The following is a 24,561-nucleotide window of genomic DNA, read 5'->3' as shown; positions in this document are numbered from 1 at the left end:
CTAAGATGGGCCTTGGAAGACCTGTGAGTGGAGATAGGGCTTGTTAACTGGTGCACTTCACTCCAGGGTGGTCAGGCAGCTTGCCCACTGTGGGGACCAACACCCATCTGAGATAGTTCAGTTTCTCCGAGAAAGAACTCGACAGTCTCCTGCACTCAGTTACAGTCATTCTGAGAGCAGGTCTGGGGAAGAAGGCTGAGATACTCACTGTTCATTATGAAAATACTAGAGGCCCGTTGCATGAAATTCGTACAAAGGACTCGGCTCTTGCAGCCCTGGGTGCCTCAGCCAGCCCTCACAGCCCCTCGCAGCCCCAGCTTCGTCTGGAAGGTTGTCCAGACGGCCGTTGATAATGTTGTCTGGACCTCATTCTGCTGTTCGGTCTAATTAGCATATTAGCTCTTTATTGTATATGATTGTCTCCATTCCTTTGTTTTCAGTTTGCTACCTCAGTCCAGTCCTAAATGTTCCCTGGAACCTGTGGGCAAAGAGATAAATTCTTGATCTGCCATGAGGGCTGCGAGGATCAGATGGGGAAGGAGGAAGCTTGCTCTAGCCTGGTTCGTTAGCAGTGCTGACTCTGTGATTGGTAGATTCAGACAGTTTCATCTTCGTAGCAAGGAGCTAACATTACATTTTAAAATAGTTTTACATTTTACTTTGTTTCATCTATTTGGCTTTGATATACCTTGAGATGGAAGGATTGTAAACTTTGACTAAACAATATTCTGACTGGTGAAAACAAAAAATGCTGCACCTGTTGACTGTCCTTTTTCGGGATGAAAATTATTTTATGTATTTGAGAGATTCACCAAATGGAAATAAATGAATACTTTAAGCTACTCACATAAGACAAAAAAAATCAAACAAACAAAAAAAAAAACATGTCTCCCATAATTATTTCAAGAATTTTCCATTAATATTGCTATCTCCGGTTTCACAATGAGATGCAGGAATTCTATTCCTGGCTCCAGTTCAGCATCGGAAAGCCTCCCTTTAGGCACCACCACCCACATCTGTGCTCTCCAAGAACTTGTTAATTGCATCTGAATTATGCTACCAGTTGGAGTTGTTAAATAAGAATACGACACTTTTTTAGATATGTGTTTTTTCCCCCAGTATGCAGAGATATATTCTAAATCTTTTCCTAATTTAGGAGTAAGAATAATATTACTTTTGCAATCTGACTTAATGAATTAAAACTATGAAAATTGCTTACTGGAATTCTGGATCCACTTTACAAGGCAACAATGCATTGACCAAGTGTATTCATCTGCTAGGGCTGCCAAAGTACCACAGATGGGGTGGCTAAAGCAACAAAAAATTATTTTCAAGGTGTTTGCTGAGTTGTGTGTGTTTTGTTTTTGTTTGTTTTTTAGGCCTCTCTTCTTGGCTCACAGATGGCTGGCCACCTTCTCTGGGTATTCATGCTATCTTCCCTGTGTCTAAGTTTTGTTTCTGTGTCCAAATTTCCTCTTCTTAGGATGCCAGTTGTATTGCATTAGGACTCACCCTAAGACTTCACTGTAACTTAATTACCTTTCCCATCTATCTCCAAATAAGGTTACATTCTGAGGTAGTGGGGGTTAGAACTTCAAAATATGAATTTTGTTTATTTCATTTAATTCAAATGGACATACAACTTCTTTTAAGGGACTCTTCTAGTTGAGAAAAGTGGACTATGTTATGCTATATTCTATATTGTTTTCCATTATTCTGTAGGCAACCCCAGTAAATGTCAGTAGCTATAACTTCCAGGATAAAAACAAGGCCTATAGAATAATGAGATCTCACTTTTAATGCCAATTTATTAATGATTAGATCATCATTACCAAAACATTTATTGCACACCCCGTGCATGACTTTTGTGCACTGGACCACTAGTGTTTTGATATTGCTATTTTCTAAGTGGGATAAGAGTAAAGGAAGGGCCACAACTAGCTTCCAGGTTTCTGTTTTGGGAAACGGGATGGATGATAGTGTATAATTCATGAGGCTATGGAATGGGGATGAGATACCAGATTTGATGGGGAATAGGAGTTCAATTGTAAATATATTAAATTTAAAGGTGTATGAATATAGAACCACCTAATATTGTCTACCTACAGAATTCTTAATGCAGATCTGTTCATAGGAGGGAGACAGACTGGAGATTTAGATTCTGTGGTTTCAGAAGAAAGTAAGTGGTTGAAATTGTGGGAATAATTTAGATAATAAAAGAGCAGTAAAGAAGGCCAGGTAAAGTTCCTCTTTTTAAGTAAATGTTACTTAAAAATAAATATTTCATAAATTTTGTTTTAATTTTTTAATTTCTTGAATGTTAGTTTTTTTTGTTTTCTCAAAAGCCCATTGACATTCTAAGAGTAATTTTTTGATTTTGTGGAAAAGCTTGATGAACTTTCTTGGAATGATTTACTAATTATTTAACTCTATAATGATGTGTTGCTATTAAAAGTATAATTGAAATATATTTGGTAAATGTAAGCTTTCAATTAATTACTCAATCCAAGTAGTTTAGAAACCCTGCTCTGGGCTTTATTTTATTTTATTTTATTTTATTTTATTTTATTTATTTATGAAAAATGCTAGAGGCCTGGTGCATAAAATTCATACACGGGGTGGGGAGGGACTCAGCCCAGCCTGCACTCTCTCCAATCCAGGACCCCTTAGGGGATGTCCGACTCCTGGCATAGGACATCCCTCTCACAATCCTGGACTGCTGGCTCCTAATTGCTCACCTGCTTGCCTGCCTGGTTGCCCTTAACCGTCCCCTCTGCTGGCCTGTTCACCCCTTTCTGCCTCTGCATGCCAGCCTAATCACCCCTAACTTCCCCCGCTGCCAGCCAGGTTGCCCCCAACTGCCTCCCCCTGCTGGCCTGGTTGCTTCTAACTAACCCCCCCCTCCCCCGGCCAGCATGGTCACTTCTTACTACACCCCCCACTGGCCTAGTCACCCCCAACTTCCCCCCCTATTGGCCTGGTTACTACTAACTGCCCAACCATGCCAGCCTGGTTGTCCCCAGCTGCCCCCCTCTGCCAGCCTCATTACCCCTAACTGCCCACCCTACTGGTCTAGTCATCCCAACTGCCCCCCCCACTGGCCTGATCATTCCCAACTATCCCCCTGCCAGCCTGGTCACCCCTCACAGCCCCCCTGTTGGCCTGGTCATGCCATGCAGCCTGCTTATTCAATTGTTTGGTTGTCACTCACTAACCCCCCTGCTGGCCTGGTGATAGGCAGCCATCTTGTGAGGTCATGATGGTCAATTTGCAAATTACCTCTTTATTATATAGGGTATTTTTATTGATATCAGAGAGAAGGGAGAGGGAGAAAGAGATGGAAACATCAATGATGAAAGAAAATCATTGATTGACTGCCTCCTATACTCTCCCTACTGGGGATCAAGCCCGCAACCCTGGCATGTGCCCTTGCCTGGAATCGAACTCAGTCCTCAGGCTGACACTCTATTCTGAGCCAAACCAGCTAGGTCACTGTGGGTTTTTTGTTTGTTTGTTTGTTTTGTTTTGTTTTTAACACACTCTCATCTGATGTCTGCCTGTTTAAAACTTCTTAGTCATCAGTGAGTTTCATGTTTCCAAACCCAATGAGTGCTCTTCTATCATCTTTTTCAGTCTCTCCTCACGACTGCCACTTTTCACCATTCCCTTCTTGAAACCCTTTCATATACATGTTTTTAAATTCAAGGTTTAGCTCTGGAGAAGGTTGCTTAAGAACCTGGTAATTCATGCTCTTGTTTGAGTTTTGCCTCCATCTTACCTTGTTACAACACTGACACATTACTCATCTGATGTGGAAAACAAAAGAGGAAGGAGGAGAAGAAGGAGAATGAGGAGAAGGAGGAGAAGAAAGAAGAAAGAATAAGAATGATAACAATTGGTGACTTTGGATAGAGAGGCGGGAGGCAGTGGGAGTTCATTTTTACTGTAAAGTCTCTTACATCTTTTGCATTTTGACCATCTATATTTTTCACTTTTCAAGAAAGTAATTCAGTTTTATAAAAATAGCAAAGGCCATGGAGATGTAGTTTTCTGAAACAGCAAAGTTTAATTTCTATACAACAAGTACTTTAGTCATTACATAGTAGAAATGGAATATAATACAATTTGAAGATTAATTTGATGTTGTTCTTACCATGTTTTAAATGATTTTACAGTTGTAGTGGGTGTAATGATTTAGGTCTTCTCATTATAAGTGAATTTTTTTTTTGTTTGTTTAGAGGGCCTTATTCTCTCAGTGTTAGACCTTGTCTCACAAAACAAGAAGTCCTAAGACAGCTAGTCCAAGATTGATTTGGTGTCTCAACAATGGTATCACTGAGAAACCCAAGTTCTTCCTATGTTTCCATTTCAATAGGAAATGTTCTGATAATGTGTTTGTTGCCTCACAGACATAGCTGGCTGCTCCATCTCTAGGCCTCGTCTGCAGGAAGAGAGAAGAACAAATGGAGGAATCACTAACAGTTTAGAATACTCCTGATGGAGACATTTATAATTACCTGCTTTCTAACTTAAAAGTGCTTCCATGTCCTCAATTATTTCTATGCTGTGAATTGTATGATCTGTTGCACTTAAGTTTTTCCTAGAAGCACCTTTCTTGAGTAATTTATTGTCCTTAACCAATCTGAATCAGTGGCCCAGGTAGGACTGCCCAGCTATCTTCTTAGGATTTAGGATTATGTTTCTGAATTGGATTCCAGCTTCCTTTAAAAAGATCATTCTTTTCTTTTGTAAGAACTTAGTTTTGTCTTTTAAAAAATTATGAATTTATCTTGATTCAAAATTAGGATAAGATACTGTAGAGTAGGGGTGTCGAACTCAATCAGAGAAGGGGCCAAAATCTAAAATCCAGCCTAAATCGCGGGCCGAATGGTTTACTGAACAGTCATAAACTGTCATTGTGATGGAAACGCAGCAGAGTGCAGTGATGACAGCGAGGTGTGGGCCACATTGCAAGGCCTGGCGGGACGGATTTGGCCCGCGGGCCTTGTGTTTGACACATGTGCTGTAGAGAAAGGAAACATAGTACTAAACATTAGCTGAAGTCTGATTCCCTCCCTACCTGTAGATTCTGAAGATATGTCTATGGAAGCCTTTGCTGGTTCGTGTTACCTGGGAGTGAGGCATGTCCACTTACTTTTTCTTCATTAGAAAATGTGTTACTTATTTTACTTAATTAGCTAATTGCAAAATGGAACACCAATAAATAATTAATGATTTTGCAATAACTGTTCACAACAGTATCTTTAGATGCAATTTCCAAAAGAAAATCATGTCTTAATTCTCCAACTTATGATGTTCACATTCGGATTTCCACATTCAAAGTCAGAAAAAAGCTAAAGGACATTCATTTTCTAAAGTAATAAGGAGACACATTTGAAGAAAAGCTATTCTGTGCTCAGTTCCCATATGCCACAGGTAAGGTAATTGTTTCAGTGGAGACTTTTGTTATAAATGAAAGATATGGGCTTTCTCTAAACTAGTGACTATAAATATAAAAAATAAAGATATGTATTGGTCCACATTTGGAAAAAAATGAAAATTTTTTTTGAAAGTGTAGAAATGTAGTTTATATTATTCATATACTACCAGCTTCAACTCTTTAAAACAGAACTATAGGTAATAATGGAGTGAATGAAAAGAATATATGTCCAGATATATTCTGTTTTAGCTTGATTAGATTAAGCCTACCATCTGGGAAATTAGCACAGTCCCCTAAGTTTTGACATTGGCCTCCCAGCAGGCATCACTGCAGTCACTATTAAATTATCTCTTTAGCTTACCACAAACTCAGTTTGCCATCATCATGACCTTCTCCAAAGTTGCCATGACAACAGCATGGTCCTTGTAACAATTGGCTAGTTAAGGCTAAGCCTATTAATAGTATAAAGCACTTGTAAAAATATCATTATTTATTGGATTTGGAGAGCTTCTAGCTGTTTACATAATTTTACTGAAACTTATTGAAATGTAGATTGCTTACAGGGTTGAATTATTTGAACCAAGGATATATATACCCCATAAATATAGCATAGAGAAACATTAGTATTCAAATTACTGATTATTCAGAATCCTGTACTTTTAGAGCACAGGTTATGGTATATTTTCACTGTGGTGAAGAAAAGAGAAAAGGGGGGTGGGGGGAAACTAATGCTAATACTTTAAACTTCTCAAAGAAGATAATCAGGTTTTCCATAGAGATAGCAATATTATCTAAAGCTTCCTGTCACAATTCATTCTATAATATAAATTATGAGCCTTTCTCTTTTTATATCTATGTGTCCATCTCTTAGTTTGAGTAGAATGTAGGATAATCCTAGAGCCACTATTATGGAATCACCAACACATTTAGTCAGGTAATACTTAAAAAGTATTCCTGAAAAGGAAGATATAATGGTAATTGAGTTGTCATTCTATCCTCTGGGAGCTCCTGGTTTGATTCTTTATTTTCCCCAGTTTGTAAAAGAAACCAGAGAAAAATAGGGTAAAGATAGAAGGATTTGTGGCAAAGACCGAGACTCTTATTATAATTTCTCTGGTAATATTTAAATTCTAAGTGAAATTTTCCAGTTTCTGAATGGTTAAATCATTCATCTCCAGGATATGGTCCTATAATTGTTCCTTGAAACATTAAAAACCACTTGGTATATAGAATTGATGCTAAGTATACTTGTGTGAATGTGTGCTGAGTTCCATGGGAAGGAGAAGGAAGAAAAGACCTTCATCATGGTGTTCTTGTTTTCAAATAAATGACACAAGCTACTTCTACCATATGTAATTAAGTGCATTTTATTATAATGATCATTTAAACTGGTGTCTTTAAGAAGTGCAGCCTTTGACAAAGTCCCCAGGGTAAAATTTTTATAGATTATTTCTCACTTAAGGATTGTAGATGGTACCTTCAGCATTTTTCCCCCATTTCAAAGAACCTAAGGACAGTCACTTAATTTTCCTCCCTTCAAAAATTGACAGTACTTAACATAAACAGTTAAACAATGTGCAGCTTAAGGTGGAAGTGTCATAAGTGTCTTATGATCAGACCTATACAGTGATTATTATATTATTAAGAATTAGTGAGCCAATGCATGAAATTTGTGCACATTAAAATGGAATTAATTGGAGGAAATATTTTAATATTGCTATTTACCCTTTCTCTATAAGTGTCAGAGATTTAAAAAAAAATTAGTAAAATGTATCTGAAAATCTTCCTCCTGTTAAACAAAGTCTGTGGCATACCACTGGAATCAGAGTCAAGTCCCCGCCCAGCAATGTTTGCCTCAAAACCGCTGTGAGACCCAGATCTGGCTGGCCCCACTCCCATTGGACAATAATACATCTAGACCTGGCCGGCTCCACCCCCATCAAGCCCTGCAGTGTGAGGGGGTGTGGCCTCAGGTCACCTGGCCCAGGACAGGGGTAAGGGGCATGGCCTGAGTTTCCATTGCCTGGGCCAGGGGGTGCACCTTGAGGTCCCTGTCAAGTCCTGCCAGGTGGGGGGCGTGGCCTAAGGTTCCCCAGCCTGGGTCCCCCATGCCTTGATGTCCCCCATCAAGCCCCATGGGTGGGGTTTGCAGCCTGAGGTCCCCTGTCAAGCCCAACAATGCAGGGGGTGCAGCCTCAGGTCTCCTGCCCAGGCTCAGCACTAGACAGCCTCAGGGCCCTGCTGATTGCTTATTAAGGCTCCTTACAGGAACTTAGCCTCCACTGTGGGTGCAGCCATCTTGTTATGGTGAGAAGGTCAATTTGCATATCCCCTCCTTATTAGATAGGATAATTATAATTTACAACTGAATGAAGATGTGACCAAGTCTTTATGGGAAACCTTTGGGTCGTCCCCGACCCCTGTGACCACACTGAATTAGGAAATGGCACTTTGCTACAACCTGCAAAGCAAATCCAACTTTACAAAGCATTAGCAAGGAATGTGGGTTTTACTGAGAATATTTTGGAGAAATAGATGAGAAAGAGGTGCAATATTGTGTTATACTTAACAATGCCTGGCCAAAATCCCGTCTAACATTTCCAAGCTCCTGTAGCAATTCCTCTTTAGCCCAAATCCACCTCAACCACAGGTCTGCCAAAGGCCTCCTAGCCTCTCCTTCTTGTTGCTTACAGCCATTTGTTTATTCCAGATGTGCTTTTGTGTCATCTCTCTTTAGGTTGTCCTCTCCTGCGTTTTTCTGTTTATCTTCCAGTTCAGCGAGCAAGGCATTCTACCCAGGGACAACTCACTTTAGAAGAAAACAGGGGATTGCACATCCAAGTAAAAATATACAGGCATTTTGCTGTATTCTGAAAGATTATAACTATTCTCTTTCCTTGACATATTGTGAGCAGAAATGAAAATTACAAAAAGTGACATCAATTGGAGTTATTTCTAGCCCCATTTCCTGTAACGCTTGATAAATTTCAAATAGTCTCTTCTATGGCAAAAAAAAATATTTCAAATCAATTTTCTTCATTTGACTGGCAAGACAGTATGATCTACTTTACTTCTCTGTACTGCTAATACAGAAAGCCACCACGCTTTAGTTTTCAAACCAATAAATACAAAACAACCCATTCATTTGAAGGTAACTGTTTCCAAGAGCCAGGGCACAGGTGTGGCAGTCCTGTAAGTACTCTTTATTAGTAAGCACTGAAATCCCGCTCAAATGTGTTTTAGCAAAAATGGAAGATTTGTTAGAATGATATTGGGATAGCTCATACTATTGATGGCGAAGCCCCTGGAACCTGGCAGCACTGGGAAGACTCAGGACTTGAACATTGGAGTTTGCCTCCAGAATTCTCACACTTTGTCCTGTATTCATCCCATTTCATGGATGGGACTATGATACCTGTGTCCCAAGAAAAAGAGGAGGCTCTATTTTGCTAATTTCCACTTAGGAAAAGGCCAGAGATGGCTTCTGATTTGTCCACCATGTTAGCAACCACACCTGAGCCAGTCAGTGCAGTAAAAAAAAAAAAAAAAAAAAATACTAGCCCAGGCACCTGCTCTCTTCTATAAGGAGAGAAGCAGAGCCCTGTTCCAGTCTAAGTAGTAGAGGCAAGTGCTCTGGCTTGACAAGACCATCATTAGCAGAGCAGTCATTCTTATATTTAGAATAATAATTATTAAGTTTATTAATGCCTTGAATAACATTGTTTAAATTTTAAAATATGATGAAAGTCTAATATTTTTCTGGGAAATGTGGAGTTTAATTTTTTTTTTTTTTTATCACAGTACACATAGTTCTTTTACAACCCACACTGGGAAAGATTTGTATACATTTATATAATGCATGTTGCAATGATCATTGTCAAATCGCACTATTCTTATTTGCCTTATTGGCTCCATCTGTCTTTTCTTGCAGAGAATCTTGTTCTTATGAAAAGGGATCATTTCTCAAGGCTCTAATTATGTACAAAAGGAAATACAGCTGTGAATTCATCATTGTTTTTTGAATCCCCCAAGTACTGCTTTGAAAGCGCACACTTACACAGTGTTAGCTGCCACGCAGACAAAATAATCGTCAGCAATCCTGAACTGTGTTATGATTGCCACTGGCAAAGATCAGTTGTAGGTGACTGAGAGAGATGCATATGTAGATAAATTTAGATTTATCTGAGAGTGATGATAGTTCTGGAGTCCTATACTTATACCATTTGCCAGAAGCCAGTGGATATCTTGGATTTGGCCTCTTTGCTCACAAAGAGGGATTTTACAAAGAATTCAGAGGACAAGAAAAATAATGCTGCCCTAGCTGGTGTGGCTCAGTGGATGAGTTTCGGCCTGCAGACTGAAAGGTCCCAGGTTCAATTCCAGTCAAAGAAACTTGCCTGGGTTGCGGGCTTGATCCCCAGTAAGGGGGCATGCAGGAGGCAGTCAATCAGTGATTCTCATCATTAATGTTTCTATCCATCTCCCTCTCCCTTCCTCTCTGAAATCAATAAAAATATATTTTAAAAAATAAGAACAATGCTAAAAAATTAAACAGAGTAAGAAATCTTATCTAGAAACAGTGCATTTTATTTTTTCTTAAAAAGAAGTAAATAAATATATTAAAATTTTCCACACAACACAAATTCATTAAAATGGGAAAGAATTGAGAGAATTTTTCACTGCTCTAAGCAAACATCATTAAAAAATCATTTTTATGTTTAAAAAAATCACAATATTGCTTTAAATAATAGTCACAATAATTAGAACAGTGAATCAAAGGCAAAGGGCAGACAGGTCAATTTTATTTAACAATTTCTATGTGCTATGTAGTCTGCTAGGTACTTATCTCAACCTCATATTTATCTGAGAGGTATATTATCATTCCCTTCAAGGATATGGAAATGAAGGCTTCAAAAATTAAGTGATTAACAAAGGAACACACTTATTAAGAGCCAATATTCAAACCTTATTTGCAGGTTAAATATACATTTATTGAACTAGGGACCAGGTAGTAATAGTATAAGAGCTAGAAATACAACAGAAAAAAAACAAGAAAAGACTGGAACCCCAACGCTTGTGGAGCTTAAATGAGAAAGTCAGTTTTGATGTTTGTACACATCAACCAGCATGCCTGGCCCTCCATCAAATCAGCCCCTTGGATTTCCCTGGATTAGTTCCAATCCAGGAAAGCCCAGGCCCACACCTTATCCTACACCACTGATTACTGGAACCCTTGCATTTTACTTGAATGTTTGATTTGATCTCTGCCCTGTGCCCCAATAAGAAATGAAAGTGAAAACTGTCAGCCATCTATTTGGTCAGCCTAAATCATGTTCCTGCTTAATGTCTATTTCTTGATTCTGGTCTTCCGTTCGTACATTTCAGTATGGTGGACTCTGCGATCTAATTTTAGCTGTGCCTTGAATACATAATTCCTCTTTGATTTCCTGAGCTAAACCTAACAGGCATTTTAGCCTATTTTGAGAAGAGGCTGACCTTTTCCTAAGGCAAACAGTGAGAAGAGGCCATTTCAATCCTAGTTTATTTTTTTTTTTTCCTTCTCAAGTTTAATGAAATCATACAGATGCGACCAAAAACTTGGGAAGGAATTATGGACGTAGATGAACTCTGAGTTGGTTGACATATCCTGCTTTGGGGCAGGGTGGAAAGTTTCCCAGACCATGGAGTGGGTAAGGGCATCCCAGGCAGAGGAGCCAACTGAGCAGAACCAGACTCTGACCATTGAGATTGGGGGACAAGGTGAATTTGAGGAACCAGGTTTTGAGAGATTAAATTACTTTACAAGTTACTAGCAAAAACCCCGCTTTTGATTTAAAGTTCAGTGTTTTGCCCTAGTGGGTTTGGCTCAGTTGGATAGAATGTTGACCTGCGGACTGAAGGGCCCCAGGTTTGATTCCTGCCAAGGGCAAATGCCCAGGTTGCAGAGGGTGTGCAAGAGGCAGCCGATCAGTGATTCTCTGTCATTATTGATATTTCTCTCTCTCCCTCTCTCTGAAATCAATAAAAATATATTAAAACAAAATTTCAGTGTTTTATTTCTGATAAATCAGTCCTTTTATTCCTTTTATGTTTTTAATGTTTCAGTTGTACTTCATTTATCCAATAGTGTCATACTTTAATGAATAGATAGTGCTTTTATTTGGCATCAATTATATGTTGCTTTTGAAACAATTCAATTGATGATAATAGATCTCTCCATTCCTTTGGGTGATTCTGCCAACAGGGGACTCTGTACCCGCTGAACAGCAACTTCCCATTCCTCCCTCAGCCATGCAGCCATCATCCTACTTTCTGCTTCTGTAAGTTCTACTGTTCTACTATTTTCAATATTTTATGTAATTTGATTCATGCAGTATTTGTCTTTTGTGACTGGCTTATTATACTTAGCATAATGTCCTCAAAGTTCAGCTGTATGGTAGGTTAGAACAGAATTTCTTTCTTTTTTATGGCTGAAAAAAAGTATTTCATTGTAGATACCACATTTTTTTTACCTACTTATCCATTGGCAGACATTTAGGTTTCCACTTCTTGGCTATTGTAAATAATGCTGTAATTAACATGGGGGAGGGGCAAATATCTTTTCATGAACCTGATTTCAATTCTTTTGCGTAAATATGAAATGGAATTGCTGGATCAAATGGCGGCTATATTTTTAATTTTTTTAACTTCAATACTCTTTTACACAGCAGACCTACCATTTTACATTTCCACCAGCAGTGAACATGGGTCCCAATTTCTTCACATCTTTGCCAACACTAATTTCCTTCCTTCGTCCTTTTTTCCTCCCTCCCTTCCTTCCTTCCTTCCTTCCTTCCTTCCTTCCTTCCTTCCTTCCTTCCTTCCTTCCTTCTTTCCTTCCTTCCTTTCTTTTTTTCTTTCTTTTTAAAAAAATATATTTTATTGATTTTTTACAGAGAGGAAGGGAGAGAGATAGAGAGCTAGAAATGTTGATGAGAGAGAGAAACATCGACCAGCTGCCTCTTGCACATCCCCTACCAGGGATGTGCCCACAACCAAGGTACATGCCCTTGACCAGAATTGAACCTGGGACCTTTCAGTCCGCAGAGCAATGCTCTACCACTGAGCCAAACCGGCTTCGTCTCTTTCTTTCTTTCTTTCTTCCTTCCTTCCTTCCTTCCTTCCTTCCTTCCTTCCTTCCTTCCTTCCTTCCTTCCTTTCTTTCTTTCTTTCTTTCTTTCTTTTTTTTTATAATGAATATCTTAATAGGTGTGAGGTGTTACCTCATTGTGGTTTTAATTATTTGCATTTCTATGATAGTGATCTTGAGCATCTTTTCATATATCTGATGGCCATTTATATGTCTTCTTTGGAGAAATGTTATTCAAATCCTTTGCCTAATTTTAATTCAGGTTACAATTATTATTGCTGTTGAGTTGAATGGGTTTCTTATATATGTTAAAAATATAATTTTATTGATTTCAGAGAAGAAGACAGAGGGAGAGAAACATCAATGATGAGAGAGAATCATTGATTGGCTGCACATCCCTCACTGGGATCAAGTCCACAATTGGGCATGTGTCTCGATCGGGAATTAAACTTACCTCCTACTTCATATGTCAATGCTAGGCTGGCTGGGCATTTTCTTATATTTTAGATATTAACCTCTTATCAGATAGGTGGTTTTCAATAATTTGATCTGTTCTATAGGTTGCCTTTTCATTCTATTGTGTCCTTTACTCTGAAAAAGCTTTTAGTTTGAAATAGTCCCACTTTTTGCTACGTGTGGTTTTTGTCATATCCAAGAAATTATTGCCAAGATCAGTAATATACGCTGTTCCCCTATGTTTTCTTTTAGGAGTCTAATAGTTTCAGGACTTAAGTTTAAGCTTTTGAGTATACTTTTGTGTATAGTGTAAGATAAGGGTCCAATTGCATGCTTTTGCCCGTGGATATTTAGTTTTCCCAACACCAGATATTGAAGAAACTATCTTTTCCCCATTGTATGGGTGTACTAGCTGCAGCCAGCTGTTCTCCACTCTTATTTGTTCTCCGTGGCCCCAGGCACCCAAACTATATTAGTTTCACCAGCGGTCTAAGTGAGCCAAGCCAGAAATCAGCCTCTTGCCAAGCCCGTTGAAAAGCCAAGAATCTTTCCAACCTTTCCAAAAATTGGGACTTTTTTTAAAACACCACGGGACGCTGGGAAAATTGTTAAAAATCAGACTGTCCCACCAAAAGCAGGATGTCCCACCCAGAGAAGTTATGAGTGGGGTGTTCTCGCCCCATACTCCCCGCTCCAGAGAAGTATGAGTAGAGGCATCCTTTCCTGATGTGAGCGTGTGAAAGGGCTGAAGTTGCTCTTCTTTCCCATTTCAATGTGGAGATTCTTGGCTCTGTGCCAGGGTGAGGTGCTGCAACTCCTTAACCGAATTCTAGAAATCTCATAAAGATAATTTCTCTGGTATATGTTTGCTAAATAATTGTTTCTATAAGGCAGTGGTCAGCAAACCAAGGCTTATGAGCCACATGTGGCTCTTTGGCCCCTAGCGTGTGGCTCTTCCATAAAGTACCACGGCCTGGGCGAGTCTATTTTGAAGAAATGGCGTTAGAAGAAGTTTAAGTTAAAAAAAAAAATTGGCTCTCAAAAGAAATTTCAATAGTTATACTGTTGATATTTGGCTCTTTTGACTAATGAGTTTGCCGACCACTGCTATAGGGGAACAAGGGCTGAGACTTCCTATCCCACCATCTCACTGATGTCTGTTTTTTAATGTGTAAATTACCTGGGAATTTATATTACAATAAGAGACACATATAGCCACTTCCTTATGTCCAATAGAGTTTCTCCAACTTAATCACAGAGCCATTCAATGAAGGGATTCTAAAATAATGTGTTAAATGGTTGTTAAGTTACTATTAGGTAATGGCAAATCACTTGAAGATATTTTCTAACAAACTGTTTAAAATTTATTTAAATAAAACTTTGCAGATGGAAGAAACTTTTTAATGTTCCTAGAAGACCCCACCATATATCAATATATTAAGAAGTATTTCTTATCAATTATGCTAATTAAGAGCAGGACTCTGCAAGCAGGCTACCTGAATTTAAATCCTAGCTCTGACCCTTGTTAGCATTTTGGCATTGGACAAGTAACTTAATCTGTTTCTTAGATTTTTTTTTTTCAATTGAAAATGATGATAGCAAAATTACTTATCTCACATGGTTTTGGGAAATAGTAAATGAATTGATATGTATAAAAAGTTTGAATAGTGCATAGCATATAGTAAATGCTATGAGTGAGTTATAATTATTATCAGAATTTTATTAGATTTTAATCATTTAAAAATACCTTTAGCTTTTTGTTTTGAGAAAAGTATGTCCAGAATAACACATGCTTTTGTTATATGAAAACCTTTTTATAATTTATGAAAATATTTAAGTAAATTTATGTGAATAAGTGAAGCATAATAAATCATAGTCAAGATAATAAAGCAATTAAAAAGGATGAAAACCTTAATCATTTGGAGGTAGAAAATGATCATTGACATCTGAAAAAATTTAGTGTATTTAATGAATCAGCAATAAAGACCACAAACAGGAAAGCAATCATTGACTTAGAAGTATGGGCAAAGTTTGCTAAATTTCTGTACCAGCAGAGACTGAAAGAATTCATTTGTCATTAAAATTCCTAAAATGTTTGATGTTAACTTTTCCCCCATTTTGGTTTCTCAAATATTCCTGGTGCTGACTTACATGAGTGCTTCCTTTGGCGTTAAGAAACGTAGCAGACACTCCTGATTTCCTGTGTAGCTTTCACCTCTGTACTCAGCCATCCTCCTTCCTAATGGAACCCTGCTGCATTTCAGGCATCAGGCAGCCATGTAAGGAATTGGGCTCCTTTTCACTTGAAGGAGTGAATCTGGGTTAATGGAATATTTTTATGGTCAAAACACCATCGTATAATTTTTTTATTCATTGAGTCTCTTTTTGTTGTTCTTTTCAGTACATAAAGTAAATTTATTCAATAGAAATGAACTCAATCAAAGAATTTCCACATCTATTGAAATATTCCAATATATAAATTCCAAATCTTCACACTATTTAAGCTATTATTGTATAATTTGTTTAGTTCTTTTTGTTTTTAGGAAGATATTTTGAACTCTTATTGCAAGCTTTGGTTCTAAGAACTGAAAATCAGTCAAAACTTCAGAAGCTAAGAGATTTTGAATCTCATCAATGAATAATTTCATTAAAGATTTACATCTCATTTGAAATGCAATCAAAATTTAGAGGTTTACCATTGTAGGACAGTTATATTGATTTTTTTTCAAGTGCTTAAAATAATCTACCGGATTGATGGCAGATAAAGATACAGTGAGCATTGATATTCTGAAGTATGGTTTTCAGAATTTGTCTAAAAAATATTGTAATTCTGCTGAAACCAGTTTGGCTCAATGGATAGAGCATCGGCTTGGGGACTGAAAGGTCCCGGGTTCGATTCCAGTCAAGGGCATGTACCTTGGTTGCGGGCACATCCCCAGTGTGGGGTGTGCAGGAGGCGGCTGATCGATGACTCTCTCTCATCGATGTTTCTAACTTGCTATCTCTCTCCCTTCCTCTCGGTACAAAGTCAATAAAATATATTATAAAAAAATAATAATAAAATAAGAAATAAAAAATAAAAAATATTGCAATTCTGCCGGGACTGGTTTGGCTCAGTAGATAGAGCATCGGCCTGCGAACTGAAAGGTCCCGGATTCGATTCCGGTCAAGGGCATGTACCTTGGTTGCGGGCACATCCCCAGTAGGGGGTGTCAAGAGGCAGCTGGTCGATGTTTCTCTTTCATCGATGTTTCTAACTCTCTGTCCCTCTCAATTCCTCTCTGTGTAAAATCAATAAAATATATTAAAAATAAATAAATAAATAAATAAATAAATAAATAAAAATAAAAAATATTGTAATTCTGTTACTTTGTTTAAATAAAAATATTTACAAGTTTGACAATTATAGGTTCTACTTCAATTGTTAGAATGTCACAGCCTATTTCCATGATGCATTAACTGTGCACTACAGTAATTACCCTAAGTGTTTGCTGAGCAGGACTTAAATAGTTTATACTCACACAACACTTCATTAATGGCTGGGGATATAATGCATCAAGGGCAGGAGAGAATCTGCCTTGATAGGTTCTGAAGCAATCTCAAGTCCAGGTTCCTTTATCCTCACACCCCTGGATCACACAGGATGCTCTTTGTCTCCAGTTCTTGAACGATAGCCAGCATGTTTATGAAACTTTGAAAACAGGAGGCCTGAAATCTACTTGTGTTGTGGGTGTTTCATAGTGAGTTGGCCAAGTGGGTACATTTCAATTATGAAATCATTTGTTCCTGTGAAAATCTCTGGGCCTCCACAAAACCAGAGGCACATTAATATCCAATAAAGTGCTAAGTCTGTAACAAGCAAATGATTTCTTATTTTGGGTACTTGATTAAAAAGACAGTTAAGCCATCTTATAATTCCCGCAAGTTTCCTCATGTTTTTACATCAGTTAACATTTCTCTTACTATTTTTTTTTCTTACTACTCTTACATACTGTAATTTGGACTCTGTGATCAGATTGAACACATAGATTTAATACCACAGTTAACTGATTAATAATTAAAACGAACTCCTCTTCATGATAATTATCTTTCTAAAGAGGTTTAAACTCAATTTCCAAGTACATTTGACCATTAGTATATCTATTATTGAAGGTCTTATTAACAACTATGAAATTGACTTCACCAATAATTTACAATATGATTACAGATATAGGAGATAGCATAAAACAACTCATAAGTTGAGACTGGAGTATTTATTGCAGTCTCCACACTGCAGATTGATCCTTTCCCATACAAAATATGGTTGTGTAGAGAGGTATAAATCAAAGCCATGTCTAGCTGGGTTTGGAATTCTAAGTGTCCCAAACTCATAATCAGATGTCTTCCTTCATCTCACAGGTCTGACTTGAAATGGGCTTCCAATGGGATGGCCTTTTAAGATGGCTCATTAACTTCCTAGTAAGAGTGCACAAGTAAAATTTGAATCTATTTCCTATCCCCATAAATTGTACAGTTGAGTATGTCTTATTCTGCTCTGTTATTGGTAGCAAAGCAATTAATGGGCACTAATATAAATTGCATTCTCTACTTAGAAACTCCCATAAATTAAGGGGCCTAAATGTTTTCCAGAAATAGATCCCTGGGACAGTTAGTGTGGGCCAGGGCTACTTCAGCTTCTATTTGAAAAAAATATCTCTAAAAGCCCAGCTTGAGTTAGAGCACAAGTTCCTTTCCACCATCGTTTCAGCATGTTGTCTTAATGTTTGTAAATGTTGATAACCCCATTTTCATCCCATGGAGCTCATGATCCTTTGCTGTGTTCTTGGACTACTATTCCCTCAAGGCATCCTAATTCTTGCATGACGGTCCTTTTCCTCTGCATGTCTCTGTTCATCAATGGCAAACTATGTTTGTGCAAATTTTCCTGGCCTGATCGATTTCTTCTAAAACTTTCTTTGATCTGGTAGGCCAATAGATATACATTTTTTTAATCCACTGACTGTGCTATTGCCATTCTGCTAATTGCATTGATGCATAGGAAAAATATTGTATCCAGAAATATGTGTTCCTGAAGAAAAAGTCACATAGGCAGTGATTACTCCTAATGTACCTTTGTTTGTGTGTGTCAGAGGGTCTGCCAGAGACAACTTCTTTAGATTTCAGAGGTTTTGGAATCCAGCCAGCCCACCAAGTGATTCTCCATGGGTCCATTGATTTTAAAAATCCACATGTCCTTTCTCTTTTTTTTTCTTTCTTTTTTTCTTTAGCCTTCCATTCACCCAAAGAGGGCAAGAAAGTGTCAAAGTGAAATGCTGGGCAGGCATGGATGGCTTTTTACCTTCATAATTTGATATTTTTTAAACACATCAACATTAAATCCATAGTTACACCAGGATTTTTAGCTCCTTGCAGAACAGAATATTTAGGGGTTGAGCCAGAGGAAGAAATTTCTGCGGGTAACTCCCTAGTTTAGGTCCCTGATAGCAAATGTAATCCTCAAAATGAGAGCCAACAGAGCCACATCAGTGCTGTTCTATTTAACCACCATGAGGATTTCCTTTGTTTCACTGAAGCATGTGCCATAAGTCATCCCTATACCCCTGGTTCTCAGGCCTGCTGCCTCCCAGCTCATGGTATTTTGCTTTAGTAATAGCAGAGGCTTTGGCAGACAAAGTGCTTCACATTCATGGGCATCTGAGTGAATGCTAAGAGAGAAAAATTATTCTTTTGCTCTCATCTTCTCTTGAAGCACCAAAGTTCTGCTTGATTTTACATTTCTAAATTGCTTAAAGGAGTATTTCACAAACTCCTATATATTTCCATGAAAACACTTCTTCCTCTTGAGGAAATAAAATATTTTAAAATTTAAACATTAAGCTTAGTTCAATAGTCCTGTCTTTCTGAATTCTCATGGAGTCAAGAGTGTGAGGCCCTCAGAAGTTCAGCAGCGTGTCATGGAATGCAGTTGTAAGATGGCTGTGTTTCCAGTTCACATCCTCTGTGACAGTCTCGCCAGGCGCCTAATGTTCATGCTTTTCAAAATAGAAGCACTTTACTTTATTAGAAAGAATGTTATTAATCATTACTTGACAGCAATTATATAAGGCACAATGAGCAGTGACATCCTATGTCACCATTTTGTATTAAGGGGAAATTTTGGAATAATTCAGACTTTTTTTTATACAACTTTTTTATGTAACAGTCTCAGTATAATGTTTCTGCACAGATCAAGAAAGCTTAAAAGAGATGGAAACTTTTCTTGTAAACCAAAACATTCATGTGAGTTCTCCTTAAAGTCTAAAACCCAGTAAGAAGTTAGAGCACTGTTTTAAGATCCTGCTCCTACCTGCCTTGCTTCCTGTTCTCTGGTTGCCTTTTGGCATTTATATATCTAATTCTCTAACTTTTGAGAAGAGAGTGACTTGGAAAGAATCACTTTAAAATTTAGAATTTTTCTCTGACTGGTATGACTCAGTTGGTTGGAGCATCATTTCATATACTTGAAAGGTCATGGATTTGATTCCTAGGTTGCCAGTTCAATCCCTGGTAGGGGTGTGTATAAAGGAGGCAACCAATCACTGTTTCTCTCTCTCAACAATGTTTCTCTCCTCCCTTCTTCTCTCTAAAATCAATATAAAAAATTCCTCAGGTGAGGATGGAAAAAAAAAATGAGTATAGATTTGCCAAATGCTAATAAACCTTATTTTTTTTTCTAAGTGGGATTTTTTGCTAATATGTTCATTGTCTCACTCGTTCATTCATCCATTCAACAAAGAACTAGTGGACATTTATTCTATGTCAGATATGGTAGTGGATGCTAAGGGTGGGAAAGGAGCACTCAGATGAACAGAACAAGGTCTGTGGTCTCCGGAAACTCACCGTGCAGTGGGAGTTCATGTAGAGCCCCTTGGTGTGTGAAAGGCATTCTCACTCAGAAGAAGCCTTCTGCTCCTTGTAGACTTGTGCTAATCTGGGAAACAGGACTAAAGGAAGTCCAGTCTATCTTTGATGATTAGGGAAGGAGTGTAGTGAAAATACATTTATTGATTTAAGTTGTTGGAAATTCCAGATCAAGAACGGGCTGCACTTCACACAGCCACAGCATCAAGGACAGTGGGATGATGAGTGTGAATGGGTTTTCCTTCTTCATTTGAAAGACGAATCAAGACTAACTTCCTCATGCTTCACCATAGACCTAGCTTGATCATCTGGAGAAGTCCATGGCTCCTACATCATCCATTGCCCCAGAATATAATTTCTGTAAATTTCTGTGTACCCCTGTTCATAACTAAATCCCCATATCTCCTCTTCTCTCCAAAATCCTTTCACTATCACCTCTTGAACTGTAGTGTTCAGAAACAGTAAAGTCTCCCATATTTGTCCTTTTCTGAAATCCCTCTTGCCTCTTATGAGAGCTTCTGATACATTTCAAGCGAAGAAAGTTTTGTCTCTCAGAAACCTATGTAACTTAGGGCCAAGAAGCAGGATAAATGTTCTACTTATTTGCCATGGTCTGTTGAAATCCATATCATGTCATGGGATCAGCTATAAACATTCCTTATTGCTGCCATCACAAACCGCCATATCCCTTACATTCTGATACTGACATTTTTCTTCCCCTTCACTCCACCCCTATCATTTTCTGAGTGACTTTATTATCTTGTGAATGACTGGTCTTGGATCCTGAATATATTGGCCAGAGAAGAGAATCCCCACTAGGTCATTTAAGCAGGAGGAATTTATTCTAGAGTAAGAAATAATTTGAAGAATCATTGGGAGGTCTGGAAATAAAAACAATTTGTTAAACTTTCAACATTGACTACCAAAACTGGCTGGATTCAAAGGGTCTGTTATCCTCTGACTTAGAAAGTACCAGCTCCAGAATCACACCATCACTACTATGATTTAAAAAGCTGCCACTGTAAGAGGATCCCATAATTTAACAGCTGTGATTTACACCAGCAAAACGGGTCCCCTGTTCTCTCTTGATGCCACGCAACTAGTGATTGGACACTGGAATCTTAGCAAGCACTGCCTCCTACCCTTGCTGTCCAGGAGAGATAGAGGTGGCATCAAAAGCTTGTAATCTGCCTCGGTTTTGCCTTACAGAGATTTTGACAAGACATCAGAGGGGAGTTCCCTCCTATTTCCAACACAAAACTCATAAGGTTAAATGCAATTTTACAAACCTTCTGAGCCTTTCTTCTTGTTAGATTGAAATAAAGGCCCTAGATTTCTACTAAAATCAAATTTCTCTACTTGTGCTCTGGATCCTATCACAGGGGTTTCTGTTATCTACACTAGTCCCCACATCACCCCTGCAGTCAGTAATTCCTATCAGCGCACAAACATCTTACATCATCACTCATCTTAAAAAAACAAAAATCTCCCTAGACTCCCACAATGCTGTCTGTTCTGTTCCTCAAAATTGTCAAACTCACTATACCCTCTAAGCATTTTATGTTCATCTATTTTAGCTTGGAATATTTTTCCTGAATTCTGTGTATGGTTGTCCTATTCTTATAGCTAATGTCTCAGTTTAACTTAATTAAAAAGTTTCTCTGATTACCCTTTCTACAGTGTCTAACTACCTCAATCACACAACCACACCACACTGTCCTCTTTATAATTCTTAGAAAAGTCTAAAATTGACTTACTTACTTTTAGGTTTGTTTGCTTCACTACAATGGAAGCTTATAGAGCAGGTATATTTTCAGCTTCCTTCACTTCTGTATTCATCGTACACCACTTGGCACAGAGGAGAGGTTTAATAAATATATGTTCAATAAATGAATGGTTATGTACCAGGAGGAAGAAAATGGTGAGAATCATAAAGAGATGAAAAAACAAATTCTTCCACATCTTCTTCCCTAATCAAGGTTTTGAAACCTTATAAAGATGGTTTTAAAACCTCTTCCCCTTTCCTGGGCTGGCCCCACAGTGAGTGGAAATGGTTCCATATGGAACTGTGTCCTACATCTACCTTTGAGCCCCTGTAACATGTCTTTGATTTATCATTTCAGAAAGGCTTTACTTTTTAATAGCTTTGATTTATGGAGAATCAGTATTTGTAATGCCACCTGATTTATGAATTTATGAGATAATTTTTTTAAATTTTTTTTTTTTTACTTTTAGCTGCCTATTCTCCCCTTTAAAACTTCAAGCTTGTTTCTTTCTTTCTTTTTTCCTTTTGTAAGAGCTTTGGGTACAACCCACATTGTTTCCTTCTATTCAAATTATTATTACCTATCTTTCATGGAGGTTATTTTTCTTGGACCAATTATTTGCTTACTCCCTATTGCATATTCTTTCTGTCTGAATTGCATATTATTTTCTTAATGGAGAGTAAGAGCTTAATATCCTGTATTGCTTTGTATCATTAAGTTCTGACTCATTGACTCATTTTCTGGTTCCATTTAAAATAATTAAGTGCTCTGGAAGGAAAGGGAAAAATGTTTTGTTTGTAATACCATTTGGTTAATATAGTCTTTCTGATCTCCAAATCATATAATTTCAGAATCAAATAAGGCTCAGATATCTCTTACCACAGAACTTTACTATTGTATTTATCTCCTCTGGTATCCCACAGTAGCACCATGAGGACAGAGTCCAGGCCCACTATGTTCAGGGTACTCACTGAACATTTTTTGAATAGATAAATGAAAACTTTCTTTTTGGGCAACATAATTTTCAAGTTCAGAGAATAAAAACAGAAATTCTTGGAGGAACTTTTGGCCCAAGAAAACAAGCACACAGATCTTCTCAGCCTTTTTCTTGAAAAGCAAAATACTATGGAAGCTCTAGTAAGAGAATAGATAAGAGTTAAATATTCATTGGACAGACCCCTATATACAGTGGTCAAAGCAAGTGAAGCAGTGATACATTCAACACAAATGAACCTCTAAAATATAATTTTGAGGAAAGAAAACCAAGTCATAGAAGAATAACAAGAAATTATTCTATCACATGAAGTTTAAAAGCTTGCCAAATTTATAAAATATATGCTTTGGGAGACATACATATATGAAAGTATAAACAAATGCTTGATTATGTAAACAAGAAATTCAAAGTAATATTTTCTTGGTGCTGACGGGAATAAGTAGGTAGGAGCCACCCAGGAAGGCTACACAGGGGCTTCATGCAGTACTTTATTTCTTAAAAAAAAAAAAAAAAAAAAAAAAAAAAATATATATATATATATATATATATATATATATATATATATATATATTATTGATTTTAGAGAGGAAGGGAGAGGGATAGATAGGAACACTAATGATGAGAGAGAATTATTGATCGGCTGCCTCCTGCACACCCCCTACTGGGGATTGAGCCCACAACCCAGTAATGTGTCCTTGGATGGGATCGAACCTGGGACCTCTCAGTCCCCAAGCAAACCAGCTAGGGCAGTACTTTGTTTTTTAAACTGGCTGTTGGGTACACATGGTTTTTGTCTTATTTTTAATATTCCTTTATATGTCTTAAATATTTAATAATAAGTATGAAACCCTAATGTGCTGTAATAAAATTGAGCAAGGAGAGGATATTCCTTCTTAAAGAAAGTGAATATGAGGCACAGGGAGACATTCATTGCATATTGAGTAGATTCCCCAAAGATGTAAAATGTAAATTTTATAGATAAAATGTGGAAAAAATTGACACTGTCAATTAGTTTTCACCTAGTATAATTTGATATTCAGTATATCTCCCCAAAATTATTCATTCCAGTTATTGAAAACATCAGTAACCATCATATTTAAGTTCTTGAAATTGCACTGTGAAGGGAAATAACATAAAAATTCATGCAGCAAAATATACATGTAGCTAGAAGTGTTTGTAAGAAGGCTGAGTTTCTGACAAATGCGCATAGAATTTGAGTGACAAAATCTTTTCTGGTTAAATGGTAAAATTCTACATTTTATACATGTTTATACCTTTGATGGTAAATATTATAAATTAATTGCAAGTGTTAACTCATTTACTAGTAGTCCTCATCAACAACTGTTACTCTCCCAATTTACAGAATAAATAATGGAGATATGAAAAGTGAAGGGACTTGTCCAAGATCACATCTCCCCAAAGAGGTGAAGGCACAACTGTAACCCAGACTGCCCAGTGCCAGCGTCTATGCACTGACATTAGTTTCCACCCACCTCTCATAAACAATTAGGCAGTATGATTAAAAAAAAAAGTAATATTTTTAAAGTTCATTTCACTGTGGTACATTATAGTTTTATGAGAAGGTGAGCTCTGAGTGCATGCTACGTGCCAGGCAATTTTAGCTCTAACTAAATCTTCATGACATCCCTCTGAGTTAAGTACTGTTATTATCCATGTTGCCAAGATAAGAAAAATGAAGCACAGAGACTGGAAATCAATTTCCCAGTTTCTCATGCCCAATCTTGAGCCTGTGCATCAGCACTTTTGTCACAGAACAAATTTAAATAAGAAGCCTAAACTGGGGGAAATGGAGAGAAGTAGAAGAAGGTCTTATAGGTGGAGTAGCAAGTGGGACAGAAGTGAGCGTCTCTGGGTA

At 37.6% G+C, this 24,561-nt stretch overlaps 1 pseudogene; it reads left to right on the top strand.

The window, feature by feature from the left end:
• The first annotated feature begins 3,699 nt into the window (after nucleotides 1-3,699).
• LOC118731112 lies at nucleotides 3,700-3,812 on the top strand (annotated as a pseudogene).
• Nucleotides 3,813-24,561: the final 20,749 nt, after the last annotated feature.

The sequence above is a fragment of the Pipistrellus kuhlii genome, unplaced genomic scaffold (assembly GCF_014108245.1).
Source record: "Pipistrellus kuhlii isolate mPipKuh1 unplaced genomic scaffold, mPipKuh1.p scaffold_m20_p_3, whole genome shotgun sequence".
NCBI lineage: Eukaryota > Metazoa > Chordata > Mammalia > Chiroptera > Vespertilionidae > Pipistrellus > Pipistrellus kuhlii.
The sequence above is the reverse complement of the archived record's forward strand: the minus strand, read 5'-3'. Positions and strand labels throughout refer to the sequence as shown.